The 16,259-nt window shown below is 42.1% G+C and overlaps 1 long non-coding RNA gene across 1 annotated transcript; it reads right to left on the reverse strand.

Annotated features, from left to right (window-relative positions):
* Positions 1 to 714: 714 nt before the first annotated feature.
* LOC141128694 (uncharacterized) lies at positions 715 to 6,062 on the reverse strand. Its single transcript, XR_012241721.1, has 6 exons — positions 5,668 to 6,062; positions 1,850 to 2,102; positions 1,547 to 1,762; positions 1,272 to 1,399; positions 1,081 to 1,190; positions 715 to 816 (listed from the first exon to the last, which is right to left on the reverse strand). It is a non-coding gene; the product is annotated as an uncharacterized lncRNA (long non-coding RNA).
* Between the last annotated feature and the right edge of the window lie 10,197 nt (positions 6,063 to 16,259).

The raw sequence follows: 16,259 nt of genomic DNA on the forward strand, positions 1-16,259 counted from the left end.
CTATTTGCTGAAAGCCACAGACAGCTGCAGAAGGAAATGCTGCTGTAATTTGCACCAGCCGTAATTGCTGGTGTGAATGTAGCCTTAATTAAAGTAGAGCTACAGGCACATTTTTTTTTTATTTTGGATAGAGCGAGAGTTTTAACCCATCGGATTTTTTACGCCATCTGTGTCCCATTGCGGAGCTTTCCCGTCACTTCCTGTCCCATAACCAAACAGGAAGTGAGAGCAAATACCTGCAAATTAAGGGAATTCCTTGGGCACTCCCAGGTTACCAGAACTAGTATTACCATTGGAAGATTATTACTATTTCTTTTCTGGAGACAACCCAAAACTTGGGATTTTCTTTTACTTCACTTTCAATGATAACGTAAACAAGACAAATAGTGAGGGTGAATCTCCTTAATGGGGGCACAGACAGCAATAAAAACTGACAGGTGTTCTTATCGCTCCCCACTCTATCCAAAACTAAACAAAAAGTTTTAAGGAAAAGATTGGTTGGATAAAGATTTGGACTTTGTAGGCACACGCATAGATTTATGTATAAAAGTTTATATTTTTAATTGGATAAAATTAAAAACAATGTATATAGACACATATTAAAAAACAAAAACGATTGACCTCATAGACTCTCATACCACCTATAGTACAGAAAATTGGTCGAGTATATAAATGTACAATCGTTAGAAAATTAAATTTTAATATATATCCAAGATTATTTGATACATTGGGTAGTGGAGGCGTGATGAAAGCTTGCTCATGAGGATCGCTCTACATGTTATGCGAGTTGATGCGCTTCTTCAGGAGCTTGAATATCTAGTATATATATACATATATAAAAACACAGAAACTAATTACATCATCCAGACACAAATATAAACATGCATGTAAACAATAAACTATCCAATTTGTTGAAGTCCATCAATGCAAATAACCCAGAACAAGTGACAATCAAAGGGCAAAGAAGCAAACCTAACTGTGGGGACATATATATCATTATGATATAGTAAAAAAGAAAAAAAAAAAATATATATATATATATATATATGGCCAACATACATTAAAAAGACAGATACTTACAGAGCAAGGAAGAATTTAGAGCAACAGGGTGTTAAGATTGATATCACAATATCGGATATGACTGTCAGTCGTGAAATGAGTAGATTGTTCTTCCACAACATGCACATAACCTAAAAGAAGAAATACACACCATGTATTATAAATATGCAGGCATACATCTATTACCTGAATCTGTGGTGTCAGACACTCACCTGTTTTGGTGACAATCTCAACCACCTCTCCTTCCTCCACATCCTAAGGTTGTGGTGTCCTCTGTTCCCCTTCTTCAGGAGTGAGTCAGATAGTTGTCTCAATACCTTGATCATAAAAGATTGTAAGTCTATGGGGAAAAAAGACATAATAAGAATATATATATGTGTAGTATGTGTATCTAGTGTGTAGCCAATATATTTACAGAAATGTCATCCATCTGTCTATATATTATTAAGGCTATTAAGTTGTTCAAATAGTGCCAAAAATAGCTTACCATGAGTCTGGCATAAAAGCGCAATCACAAAAGTGATAGGCTAATATGCATGAATTTCAACACTAAAATGGTGGTGGACACACACAGAGATGGCAAGTGCATATACGACGGCGATACCAGTAAACAAATGTCACTTAGATTTTGATAGGGTAAACATGGATGTCCACTAGCCAAAAGGAAGGAGAGTATTCACTCTAATAGCCAATAACCTAGACGCTAGAGAGAAGGAGATAATAGCATTGGTAATGACACCACTCAGCTTTAATGTAATAAGACATGCTAAGGGTAGCAGACTAGTCTTACCTTTTGTAGAATAGAAGGGACATGTGTGGTCACCAAAGTATAACGTTGTCTGACTAGCTAGATGCGGTGGTATCTCTGTATATATGTCCCGACTGGACGTACGTCATCCCAACCGAAAATGACGTTGTCCGGACCGGCCACAGGCTACTGCGTATGCACTGAAATCTGACGCAACGCCAGTTGGCCAATGCGACAGAAGCCGGACCACAATGAGAAGTGGAGCCGCCCATCGGGTTCACCAATCGCCACGCACCTGAACACAGAGAAAGTGGACAGAGTGCATGGCACAAAGTTAGGTGATGGAGCCTCAACTGTCCCCAGAAGTCACAGCAGAGGGCATAGCATGGTTGAACATAAACAAACGGGCAAACATAGGAAAAACAGGGGAAGGGGAAAGAAGGGGGAGGGGTTTAGGTGTTGGGAAAGAAAAGGACCCAACAATTGGCTGAACCAAAAAAAATATCATGACAACATCTTATAGAAAAGGTTTATAGGATTGAGTCTCATTCAATCCTGGAGAATAAATGGTGACAAGGCGTTCGATCCACAGGGTTTTTTGTTGGAGAATGAGTTTATCCCATTCTCCCCCTCTTGGATTCTTGGGGACGACAGCCAGAACAAAGAAAGAGACAGAGGAAGTATCAAACCTATGGTATAGGTCTAAGTGTTGGCTAACAGGGGTGAGCATTTTATCGTTACCCGAATAGTAAACATGATCATTTATCCTCTGTCTCAGTTGTCTGGCTGTCTTCCCACATAGAAGGCCCCACATTTACAGACCATAAGATATACTAGGCCCTGTGTTTCACAATTAGCAGAGAATTTGGGATAAAAAATGTCACCATTGGGGAGTGTGAACCTTTTGCCCGGGTGAACCCAGGGGCAGAACGTACACCTCCCACATCTCGAAACACCTTTAGATAATTTGGAAGGGTGAGTACCCCCAGTGTAATGGCTAGAGAAAAGTTCATCGTAAAACGATTTGGCTCCCTAAAAACTATCTCTGGATGTTGGCCAATATATTTGTTTAAGATCGGATCCTCCTGTAGAAGATGCCAATGGGTGGCCATAATGGTGGGAGGAAAATCTCGTAGTGTATTTAACTGTAGATTTTGTAGTGGGAATTTTTGATTTGAATAGAAGTTCATTTTGTGTTTGTCGTGCTGCTATGTTATAGGCTTTCCGTAGGAAGGACTTGCTATATCCTCTTAATACTTTGCCTGGTTTTGAAAATCTAAGTGTGTGCAGTTACGCTGCAACCTAATGTACTGAGCATAAGGTATACTGCATATTAAAGCTGGTGGATGTGCGCTTGCCGCGTGTAGCAGCGTATTTCCAGCTGTTGTTTTATGGAATAAATCGGTTGCTAGATAATTGTCCTCATCTTTAAAGATATTCAAATCAAGAAAAGTAGTTTTTTGCCTGTCACAATTGTAAGTAAATTTTAAATTATACCGATTTTGGTTCAATGACTCAATGAAAGCATCCAATGAGGCTTTAGTGTCTGTCCAAATGATAAATACATCATCAATGTAGCGCATCCAGCACAAAATATGATTTGTAAAATTGGACAGGTGTTCATAGGCAAACAGATCACGCTCCCACCCCTCCAGATACAGGTTGGCATAGGCAGGTGCACAGCACGTGCCCATAGCCAAACCCTGTATCTGGAGGTAGTGGGAGTCTTTGAAACTGAACCAATTGTGGGTCAGTATGAAACGGAGAAGATTCAGAATGAATTTATTGAATTTCCATCAGTGATGATCCTCCTCACAGAGGAAGGTCTGAATCGTCCCGACGCCCTGCTCATGTGGGATGCTAGAATATAAAGCTTCCACATTCAAAGTGACGAGCAGGGCTTCGGGAGGAACAAAAAGTTTCGCCTTTATTTATACTTTAAGTCTAGTTAGTTTGCAATTACCATCACTGTTTCTTTGGGGACCAAAGACTTTGAGTTGGGGTGGCTTGTAGCCCTGGATAGTGGCCTTTTAGGATATGGAACCTGCATGCTTCTCTCCCCCCCAGGATTGGACAGTGAATTGATGGAAGCAGAACAGCAATAAGGGTGAAATCTTTCAATGGAGAAACTAGTTCTGGTGACCTTAGAGACAACCAGGGATTCCCTCATTTTTGGAGGGATTTCCTTTTACGTCCTGTTTTGGTTAAGGACAGGAAGTGAAGGGAAATCTCTCAAATGGGACACAGATGACAAAAAGTAAGAAGTGAGAGAAACACACCAGCCATACACATCAAGCACACACACCAACCATACATGTCAACCACACTGCCACCTCATATTAACTTTCAGAGTCTCCTTATAACAGCCACATCTGGTTACCTTTCTTCCAGTTGTGTTCATGCTACTGCTAAGTGCCTCCCCTACCTTGTCAACTATCTAAAAAACCCTGTGCCTGTAATTCCAGAGCACTCTTTAGCTGGCTGTGCCACGTGTTGGCCACACCCTTGCTCTACTCTAGGTATACTAATGGCAATATGCAATATGTCTGAAAATGAACCAGAAAGAAAAATACTTGGCCTGGGACTTGTAAAATAGTAAATTTGAAAAAAAATTAAATAGAGGTGGTATTAACACAGCAGCCTAATTCCACCCCTTCTACGTACGCCATATAAAGTTGTAATTGAAAAAGGTTGTCAGAATTTTAACAAGCAGTTACTTTCAGTCTCCAGGGGTGCAAAAACAGAGAATACAGTAGACACTGTGTATCCCATAAACATCTCTTGTTAAAAGTATGGGTTGGCAACCCTCACTTCTATGGAATATCTTATTTGTGACTCTGAGAAGAGCCAAAATATTTTATATGTGAAACATGGAGTTGGAAAAAGATACTTTGATGATGAATTTAGCAGTAATGTCCCTAGTCATTACCATAAGAGATGAATCACAGATTTAGAAACTTGAGCTGTCACTAGGTGTTCAGTCCTAATATCAAGCACTGACATTCACAAGTATTAGGATATAACAGTGTACTGTATGTCACAATAGTTTCTTAGACTCTGAAGCTATCTATAAATTTAAAGTTCATACAATGTTATTGATAGTTATAAGGACATACAATATCTTACAAAAGTAAGTACACCCCTCACATTTTTGTAAATATTTTAGTCTATCTTTTCATGTGACAACACTGAAGAAATGACACTTTGCTACAAGGTATAGTAGTGAGTGTACAGCTTTTATAACAGTGTAAGTTTGCTGTACCCTCAAAATAACTCAACACACAGTCTAAATGTCTAAACTGCTGGCGACAAAAGTGAGTACACCAAGTGAAAATGTCCAAATTGGGCCCAATTATCCATTTTCCCTCCCCGGTGCCATGTGACTCGTTAGTGTTACAAGGTCTCATGTGTGAATGGGGAGCAGGTGTGTTAAATTTGGTGTTATCACTCTCACTCTCTCATACTGGTCACTGGAAGTTCAACATGGCACCTCATAGCAAAGAACTCTCTGAGGATCTGAAAAAAAGAATTGTTGTTCTACATAAAGATGGCCTAGGCTATAAGAAGATTGCCAAGACCCTGAAACTAAGCTTCAGCATGGTGGCCAAGACCATACAGCGGTTTAACAGGACAGGTTCTATTTAGAACAGTATAGACAAGTTCAGGCGCAAATGACTGAGACCAAATTTCCTTCAGGTCCTAATGTATATAAAAACAGGGGCAATTACGGGACATGGGAAGGGGCAGGTACAAGAGATATACAACAATATATATATATATATATATATATATATATATATATATATATATATATATATATATAATTGTCCAATATAATATAAAGGAAAAAATCCACAGACCATAAGGTAGGTTGTCATTGGGAGGATCCACAACTCAGGGCTGCCATCATAGGGGAGCAGAAACTGTGTTCCAGTGCACTGCAATAGACAAAAAGGGAGAGGTGCCTCTGGGTGTAGAAGAATAACAAATTTATTGAGCACAAACAGTAGTCAGCTCACATTTAAGCGGTTTTAAAAAAGGCATCTGGTAAGTCTCAGTAGAGTGAGGGGGAGGGTTCCATCAGAACATCAATGGACGGTCCGATCCTGCATGGGGGGCGCTGTGTTTCCTAGTTCGCCGTTATCTTCTGCACCGCTGATGTAAACAGCTGGCCGCGGTGGAGAAGGGTTCAAAACGAGGCTTGGAACGCTCGAGGTGTAGAGGCGAGGATGGATGCCGTAATTGGCATGTGACACGTTTCCTTAGCATGCGCACTGCGGATGACAGCCTCGATCCTTTATCAAGCTGGATGATGGAACTACAAGGGGCAGCCTTATATAATGTGCGTGGGGGAGGGGCCAGTCCAATTATGTATTATAAGCACTTAGAAATGGCCAAAGGTCTCTGGCTTGTATATATAGGTGATAGGCAATAGTAGGTTTAACTACATTATCATTCCAGATAAACAACATGATTTATACACATTTAAAAAATCACAAACATAGAGTATAAACATAAAAACAAAAACGTAATATTATCATTATCATTACTTCAGCAGATGAGTATATGAGGTAGATGAGGATGGAGAGGGGTAAAGATACCTTGGCACAGGATAGGGGAAAAGAATATATATATATATATATATATATATATATATATATATATATATATATACAGTATCTCACAATAGTGAATACACCACTCACATTTTTGTAAATATTTTATTATACTGTATCTTTTCATGTGACAACATTAAAGAAATGACACTTTGCTACAATGTAAGGTAGTGAATGAACAAGACAAGGAATTGGTCGCACACCGGAACTCCAAATTATCTCGATGTCATCTTTATTGTCAAAAAAGGGTCAGACAGATACAGGCAATGGTAGACATTTCACAAGCAATAGCTTGCTTGTTCACAACCTGTATATATATATATATATATATATATATAAACCTAATATACACGTATACATACATACAGATACATACAAGAATACGCATGGGCCCATATGGACATAAGTCCATACGCATACCTCTAGGGAAAATGTTAGGTATTTCCCAAGTTAGAGAACAGTGGCAATCTCGATGCCTTCATTTACACCTCCTGGCGAGAGAACATCCAGACAATATATCCAGCAATGTTTCTCTCGCACATAATTTCTTGAACCGTTCCCCCGCAGGGAGGGATTTGGGGATCTGCTCAATGACCCATACTTGAAGTCCCTTAGTGGACATATGATGGACATTGACAAAATGATGTGGGACACTGTGTGGGTCCTCACCCACCTCAATGAATCACCTATGCTCACCGAATCTCTGCCTCACAGGTCTGATGGTTCGGCCCACATAGATCAAGCCACAGGGGCAGGTGAGACCATAAACCACAAAGTCGGATGAACAATTGTGGAAGTCTTTCAGATGATGTGTTTTACCTTTAGTACAAAAGGACTTCTGGCCATGTTGTACAAATTTCCATGTTTTGCACAGTGCCTTACGACATTACTACATGCCCACAAATGGAATATGTACCGGCATAGATAGTGAAGTAGGGTTAGATTTGAATTTACTGGGGGCTAGTTTATTTTTCAGATTTGGCGCTTTTTGATATGTGACCCTAGGGTGTACAGGGAGGATAGTTTTCAAGTGCGGGTCTTGTAACAGAATGTTCTAATGATTAGATAATATGTGTCTCCATTTTTTTATGTTGAGAATGGAATGTTGTGATAAATCTGGTGGAATGGTCACCAGATTTGGGGGGTGGATTTAGAGTGTTTACCTTCCAAGTAGGTCTCATAGGCTTGATTCACAAGAGCTTCAGAATAATCTTTGTCTAGAAATGTCTTTCAGATTCATGCTTAATTCCATATAATCACTTTCTTTTGTTCAATTTTTGTCATTGAAAAAAATGCCCTTTTGGTATGTTCTGAATCTATTTTGGGTAGTAGCAACTCCTATAAATGTAAATAGGAGTTGCCAGCAGTGGGTTTGACATAATTTTTAGCACAGATGGTATCGCTATCGTGGCCCAACTCTAGATCCAGGAAGGCAAGGGAAGTGGTATCTGAAACAAAAGTAAATAATAGACCATAAGTGTTGCTGTTGATGATTTTTAAGATTTTAATATCATTTTTAAATAATTAATTTTTTCATTCATTATTATTATTTTTAATATGAACTTCAATTAATCAACTAATTCTCCACTCTAACTAATTGTGGATTGATTGTCTTTTTAAAACTGATTTTACGAATTATACAATTTTTCATAATTAGATGCCCCCGAGGCTATTTATTATGTATAAAAAAATATAAATTATTGATGCGCTCTAATTAGATATCAATATCAATCAGTGCACAGCTCACTTTAAATAAACTAAATAGATTCAAAAAAGGTTATAGCCAACAAAACATAAACGTGCATAGAATTGCATAAAAATTGATATATATATATATATATATATATACACACAGTAGGGACGGAAAGTATTCAGATCCCCTTAAATTTTTCACTCTTTGTTATATTGCAGCCATTTGCTAAAATCATTTAAGTTAATTTTTTTTCCTCATTAATGTACACACAGCACCCCATATTGACAGAAAAACAGAATAGTTGACATTTTTACAGATTTATTAAAAAAGAAAAACTGAAATATCACATGGTCCTAAGTATTTAGACCCTTTGCTGTGACACTCATATATTTAAAGCGGAGTTCCACCCTAAAGTGGAACTTCCGCTCATCGGATTCCTCCCCCCCTCCGGTGCCACAATTGGCACCTTTCAGGGGGGAGGGGGTGCAGATACCTGTCTAATACAGGTATCTGCAGCCACTTCCGGGCTTAGACAGCCGCAGAATATCCGCAGAAGCCCCCCCCCCTGTTGTGTGCTGGGAAACACACAGTTCCCAGCACACAACGGGGACCAGTGCAGAGGCGCAGCGCGACTCACGCATGCGCAGTAGGGAACCGGGCAGTGAAGCCGCAGCGCTTCACTTCCCGATTCCCTGACTGAGGATGGCGGCGGGGGCAGCCCAGAGCCGAGCGATTGATCGGCTTCGGCTGCCGACATCGCTGGACCCTGGGACAGGTAAGTGTCCATTTATTAAAAGTCAGCAGCTGCAGTATTTGTAGCTGCTGGCTTTTAATATTTTTTTTAAAGGTGCAGCTCCTCTTTAACTCAGGTGCTGTCCATTTCTTCTGATCATCCTTGAGATGGTTCTACACCTTCATTTGAGTCCAGCTGTGTTTGATTATACTGACTGGACTTGATTAGGAAAGTCACGCACCTGTCTATATAAGACCTTACAGCTCACAGTGCATGTCAGAGCAAATGAGAATCGTGAGGTCAAAGGAACTGCCTGAAGAGCTCAGAGACAGAATTGTGGCAAGGCACAGATCTGGCCAAGGTTACAAAAACATTTCTGCTGCACTTAAGGTTCCTAAGAGCACAGTGGCCTCCATAATCCTTAAATGGAAGATGTTTGGGATGACCAGAACCCTTCCTAGAGCTGGCTGTCCGACCAAACTGAGCTATCGGGGGAGAAGAACCTTGGTGAGAGAGGTAAAGAAGAACCCAAAGATCACTGTGGCTGAGCTCCAGAGATGCAGTCGGAGATGGGAGAAAGTTGTAGAAAGTCAACCATCACTGCAGCCCTCCACCAGTCGGGGCTTTATGGCACAGTGGCCCGACGGAAGCCTCTCCTCAGTGCAAGACACATGAAAGCCCGCGTGGAGTTTGGTAAAAAACACCTGAAGGACTCCAAGATGATGAGAAATAAGATTCTTTGGTCTGATGAGACCAAGATAGAACCTTTTGGCCTTATTTCTAAGCGGTATTTGTGGAGAAAACCAGGCACTGCTCATCACCTGTCCAATACAGTCCCAACAGTGAAGCATTGTGGTGGCAGCATCATGCTGTGGGGGTGTTTTTCAGCTGCAGGGAAAGGACGACTGGTTGCAATTGAGGGAATGATGAATGCGGCCAAGTACAGGGATATCCTGGATGAAAACCTTCTTCAGAGTGCTCAGGACCTCAGACTGGTCTGAAGGTTTACCTTCCAACAAGACAATGACCCTAAGCACACAGCTAAAATAACGAAGGAGTGGCTTCACAACAACTCCGTGACTGTTCTTGAATGGCCCAGCCAGAGCCCTGGCTTAAACCCAATTGAGCATCTCTGGAGAGACCTAAAAATGGCTGTCCACCAACGTTTACCATCCAACCTGACAGAACTGGAGAGGATCTGCAAGGAGGAATGGCAGAGGATCCCCAAATCCAGGTGTGAAAAACTTGTTGCATCTTTCCCAAAAAGACTCATGGCTGTATTAGAAATTAGAAAAGGGTGCTTCTACTAAATACTGAGCAAAGGGTCTGAATACTTAGGACCATGTGATATTTCAGTTTTTCTTTTTTAATAAATCTGCAAAAATGTCAACAATTCTGTGTTTTTCTGTCAATATGGGGTGCTGCGTGTACATTAATGAGGAAAAAAAATTAACTTAAATGATTTTCGCAAATGGCTGCAATATAACAAAGAGTGAAAAATTTAAGAGGGTCTGAATACGTTCCGTCCCCACTGTGTATATATATATATTTTTTAGTTGGGTTATCCATTAAATTTTTGGACTGGCTCATTAATAGTTACATAGTTGGTGAGGTCGAAAAAAGACTCAAGTCCAACCTATCTGTGTGATTATATGTCAGTATTACATTGTATATCCCTGTATGTTGCAGTAGTTCAGGTGCTTATCTAATAGTTTCTTGAAACTATCGATGCCCCCCCCCCCCCCCGCTGAGACCACCGCCTGTGGAAGGGAATTCCACATCCTTGCCGCTCTTACAGTAAAGAACCCTCTACGTAGCTTAAGTTTAAACCTCTTTTCTTCTAATTTTTTTTTTCCAAATAACATTTTATTGTAATATTTGTATTACAGGAGTACATAATATGTAGAGAACGACAAAATAAAAAGGGAAGGAAAAAGGAAAGAAGGGGAGCACGTAATAAGAGACATGTGTATAACAGTTCCCTACATCTTTCCCCATAACACTGTTCAAAACTGTACAGGTCGTTAATACATTCAAGGCATAGAGAAAGAAAGAAGAGGGAGAAAAGAATGAAGGAAGAGAAGGAGGGGGGGGGGGGGGGCGGTTGTTATAGTAACTTGTTTACTTGTTCATGGTGGATCCTCTCGAAGATGCCACAGCTCCCAAACTTTATTATGCGCTTCCAGCCTATCCTGTATTCTGGCCGTCATCTTCTCCATCAACTCCACATCTTTAATCCTGGCATATAGGGCTTCAGGAGTGGGGGGAGAAGTTTTTTTCCATTGTAGGGCAATTAGAGAGCGTGCCGCCGTGAGAATGTGGCGCATTAATTTTTTGTATGGTGTAGGGATCTTTAGTTGTAAGACTTCTAGAAGAAAGGACTTGGGGATCATGGGGATCTGTACTTCTAAAAGACCGGTCAACAACTGGTGGACCGCAGCCCAGTAAGGAGTTATCAATGGGCAGCTCCAATATATATGGAGGAGTGTTCCTCTTTCTTTTTGACAGCGCCAGCAGCGATCGGAGCTGGAGGGGTATATGGCGTGGAGGGTATCCGGGGTCATATACCAGTACAGGAGGATTTTATAAGTGTTTTCCTTATATAGGGTACAAAGGGAGCATTTTGCCGCCTGGGTCCATATCGTCTGCCATTGCTCCATGGGAAGTTCCTCACCGAGGGCTTTTTCCCATTTGATCATGTAAGCATGTTTACCTTTAGTTTCTATTGGGTGGGCATTTATTATTTTGTAAATGTCAGAAATTAGGCCCTTCTGGGCCGTGCCCCCCAGGATTAGGTTTTCAAAAGGCGTTGGAAGGGAGAACTGTAGATCAGACGATATGGACAGGGCATAGTGGCGTATTTGCAGGTAACTGTAGAAGGCTTGATGCGGAAGGTCATATTTGGTCTGAAGATCAGAGTAGGGCAGTAGCCTGCGGGTTCTAGGGTCTACTATGTGTCCGTAGTGGAAAAGGTTCCGTGACGACCATGAATGGGACATCTGGTGAGTGAGACTGTCTGGGATTTTGGGGTTGCAGATAAAGGACGTTAGGACCGATTTTCTGAGGACAACTCATGTATGTGGGATAGTTTGTTCCACAATTGACGAAGATGGGACATGGTTCCCAGTAAACGCTCAGGGGGGACCTCCGCCCTCGCGTTCCATAATAGGCTATTTGGGTGTGTTGGGGCTAACCATAGTTTTTCAATCTCTGTCCACCTATTATAGGACCTTTGAGTGAACCATGAGGCTATGGCACGTAGTTGGGTAGCTTGGTAATATTTAATGAGGTTGGGGAATGCGAGACCTCCATCCAGGCGCGCCGCCATCATTACCGATTGAGGAATTCTATGTCTTTTGTAGTTCCAAGTGAATTTAAAAAGGTCAGATTGCAGTTTACTCAGGTGATTGCGGGGGACAGGGATGGGTAGTGTTTGGAAAAGGTAAAGTAATTTCGGAAGGATTGTCATCTTAATCGACGCGATCCGACCCAACAGGGAGATGTGGTGTTTTTTTCAAGATGTAAGCAAGGCTCTGATAGAGCGGTATATGGGAGGAAAATTTTCCTGGTATAAAGTGTTGAATTTTGTGGTGATATGTACCCCTAGATATTTCAAGGAAGTGGTTTTCCAGTGATATGTGAAATTTGCCTTCAGGTGTGTCGTTTCCGTATCCGAAATGTTAATTGGGAGGGCCTCTGATTTAGAGGTATTAATTTTATAGCCCGATAGGGCTCCATATTTGTCCAGTTCTGCATGTAAATTTGGCAGGGAGATTCTGGGTTGGGTCAGGGTGAGGATCACGTCATCCGCGAATAATGAGATCTTGAACTCCCGACCCCTGACAGAGATTCACCGAATGTCCCGGTTACCTCGAATAGAGGCCGCCAAGGGTTCGACACATAATGCGAATAATAGGGGTGACAGTGGACATCCCTGGCAGGTGCCGTTTGTTATCGAGAAAGTGGGGGAAATGGCAAAGGGAGTCCTGACCTGTGAAGAGGGATTGGTATAGAGGTGCTTTATAGCTCTCAGGAATGGTCCCCGAAATCCCGCGTGTTGTAGTGTGGCGAACAGGAAGGGCCACCCAAGTCGGTCAAAGGCCTTTTCGGCATCCAGACTAAGTAGCAAAGACACCGTTTTCTCCCTGTTCGCCACATCCACCAGATCAATCACCTTTCTGGTATTATCACCTGCCTGCCTAAGGGGGACAAAGCCCACCTGGTCTTTGTGAATAAGGGATGGGAGGATCATATTCAATCGTATTGATAGTAGTTTAGTAAAAATTTTTAGGTCCGAGTTCAGCAAGGCAATGGGTCTATAGTTAGCACATAGGGTAGGGTCTTTATCTGGTTTAGGAATCAGAGTGATAAATGAGCGGTGCATGTCTGACGGGATGGGGGAGTCTCGGTAAAAGGCATTAAATAGTTTACACATATGTGGTAAGAGGATGGGGAGGACGGCCTTGTAATATTCGTAGGGTAATCCGTCTGGACCGGGGGCCTTGTGAGACGGGAGAGTCTTTATAGTCTGTTCTATTTCCTCCTCGGTAATCGGCATGTTTAAAGTTGCCAGATCAGAGGTTTGGAGCTGCGGAACTCCGCTCTCCGCAAGGTAATATTGCATTCGGTGGAGAAGGTCTGGGGGGGCGGGATTACTAGGGATATTAGGATTATTGTAGAGGTCCTGATAGTAGTCTGCAAAGGTATCGGCAATGTCCTTGGGGTGGGATAGCAAGGAGCCTAGTTTATTCTTAATTTGATGTGGTGTGGATATGTGGGAGTTATCATGTAGTTTTTTCGCTAGTAAGGAGTGTGCTTTGTTGCCTTTATCATAGTACAGTTGTCTTAGTCTGAGGATGGCTTTTTCTACCGGCCCCATAGCTAAGTCGCTCAGGGTTGTTCGCAGGTGTATGACTTTTTTAAGGAGGGTTAGGGTAGGGGACCGTTGTAATTGGATTTCTAAAGCTCTAAGTTCTTTTTCGGTTTGAAGTTTTGTGGCCAGGGCATCTTTTTTCATGGCAGATGACAGTGCCATGCATCTGCCTCGGATCACGGCCTTGTGGGCTTCCCATAATGTGGATGGAGATATGTCAGGGGTATTGTTTTCTGCAAAGTAGTGAGTTAAAGTGGATATTAATTCCGTTTTCGATGGGAGGTGCTGAAGGAGGAATGTGTTTAATTTCCAATTGTATGGCCTACGTGTGGCGGAACCTAGTTCCAATTTAAGTGAAATAGGTGCATGGTCAGACCATGAGATTGGTAATATCCGTGCCTTTCTTGTATGTCTAAGCGTGAAATTATTTACAAAGAAATAATCAATGCGTGAGTGTATTTGGTGGGGGGCTGAGTAGAACGTGTATTGCCGATCGCCAGGGTGGAGAGCTCTCCAGGCATCGAAGAGAGCATAACGTCTAGAGAGTCTGCGAAAAAGCTTCGAGTCCCTCAGGGCACGAGCCGGTATTGCCCTGGGGCTCACCACCTGACGATCCGCAGTTGTTGAATGAGTTAGGTTAAAATCGCCTCCCACCACTAATATCTCATGTTCAGATTTAAAGAGTCGAGTAAATACTCTAGTCAGAAAGTTATATTGTTTAATGTTGGGAGCATAGAGGGTGCAAAGGGTGAGTGCCTGTTTTTGCCATTGTCCTTGAAGAATGACAAAGTGGCCATATGGGTCGCTATATTGTGCTGTACATTTAAAGGGAGATCCATTTTTAATGAGAATGGCGACCCCTGCCCGTTTATGTGGACCTGAAGAGTGGTATATTTGGGAGAAATGTTTGGAAGCAAATGCAAATGAGCCCCCCTTATCAAAGTGTGTCTCTTGGACAAAAATAATATCTGCTCCAGATTGTCTAAATTCCCTCAGCGCCAGATGTCTCTTTTTATTGGAATTTAGGCCGTGGACGTTTAAAGATAAGATCTTAGCCATGGTGTCAATTTGGATGGGATAGATGTCTTACCTGATGTGGAGAGGATGTTCGGAAGGCGGTGGGTTGGCTGTGCACATACCTCGAGAGGGGAGCCAGGTAGATTCCACGGGTTACCCGTTGGGTCACATGATGGTGGGTAGACGAGGGGGGGGAAGACGAGTAAAAAGGAGGGGGAAAGGGGAGAAAGAAAGAGCGAGAGAAACAGGTGATTAGTATAAATCAAACAAGTATAAATTCGAACAACTGTTATCAAACGACCTTGAGAGGCAAAAAGGCCTAGGTCGGTACGGGATTCCAGGGATCCTCCCAACTGGGGTCCAGAAGGACCAGTCGGGTGGATGCAAGGGAGCCCTAATTTGGTCATACAAAACATGAACTGTAAAATAGCTACAACTGCTATCATTTAACCAGGAGGGGGGTGGGTAGAAGTGATATCTCCTACTCTCTCAGATGTCCTCGAAGACATGCCCATATTGTTAACTGGAATGTAAACTTGGGGCGCAAGGAGGGGGGGACTAAGTAAACTATAGTGTCCAGGGCTAGTTCACCAGTGGTATCTGGTGGTCAAATAGGCCATCAGTAAGTATCTTTAAAGTGTTGTTACGCCATCCGAAGTCAGCCATTTCCGTGCTTGGTACTCTTGCGTGAAGCATCTTTGTTTCGGGATCTGTTGGATGAGGAAACCTTCTGCCAGGTTGCGGGTGGTGTAGGCGGATTGGTGACCAGGTCCCAATCTGGGAGACGGGGGACGGATATTCCCACTGTGTTGCAGAAGGCTTGTAGGTCCTCCGGGTAGCATAGTATGGCAGATTTGCGTAGTTTATGAACAAATTAAACAGGATTGGTCCCAGCACAGAACCCTGGGGGACCCCACTACCCACCATTTATCACCACCCTCAGAACTTGCCCTTGTAGCCAGTTTTCAATCCATGTACTCACCCTATGGTCCATGCCAACGGACCTTATTTTGTACAGTAAACGTTTATGGGGAACTGTGTCAAATGCTTTTGCAAAATCCAGATACACCACGTTTACGGGCCTTCCTTTATCTAGATGACAACTCACCTCCTCATAGAAGGTTTGGTAAGAACGATTCTTCATGAATTCATGCTGATTACTGCTAATGATCCGTTCTCATTACTAAAATCTTGTATATAGTCCCTTATCATCCCCTACAAGAATTTACATGCTATTGATGTTAGGCTAACTGGTCTGTAATTCCCAGGGATGTATTTTGGGCCCTTTTTAAATATTGGTGCTACACTGGCTTTTCTCCAATCAACTGGTACCATTCCTGTCAGTAGGCTGTCAGTAAAAATTAGGAACAATGGTCTGGTAATTACATGACTGAGTTCCCTAAGTACCCTCGGGTGCAAGCCATCATCTGGTCCCGGTGATTTATTAATGTTAAATTTCCCAAGTCTATTTTTAATTCTGTCCTCTGTTAACCATGGAAGTGCTTCCTGTGATGTGTCAT

This window comes from Aquarana catesbeiana, linkage group LG02, assembly GCF_042186555.1.
Source record: "Aquarana catesbeiana isolate 2022-GZ linkage group LG02, ASM4218655v1, whole genome shotgun sequence".
NCBI lineage: Eukaryota > Metazoa > Chordata > Amphibia > Anura > Ranidae > Aquarana > Aquarana catesbeiana.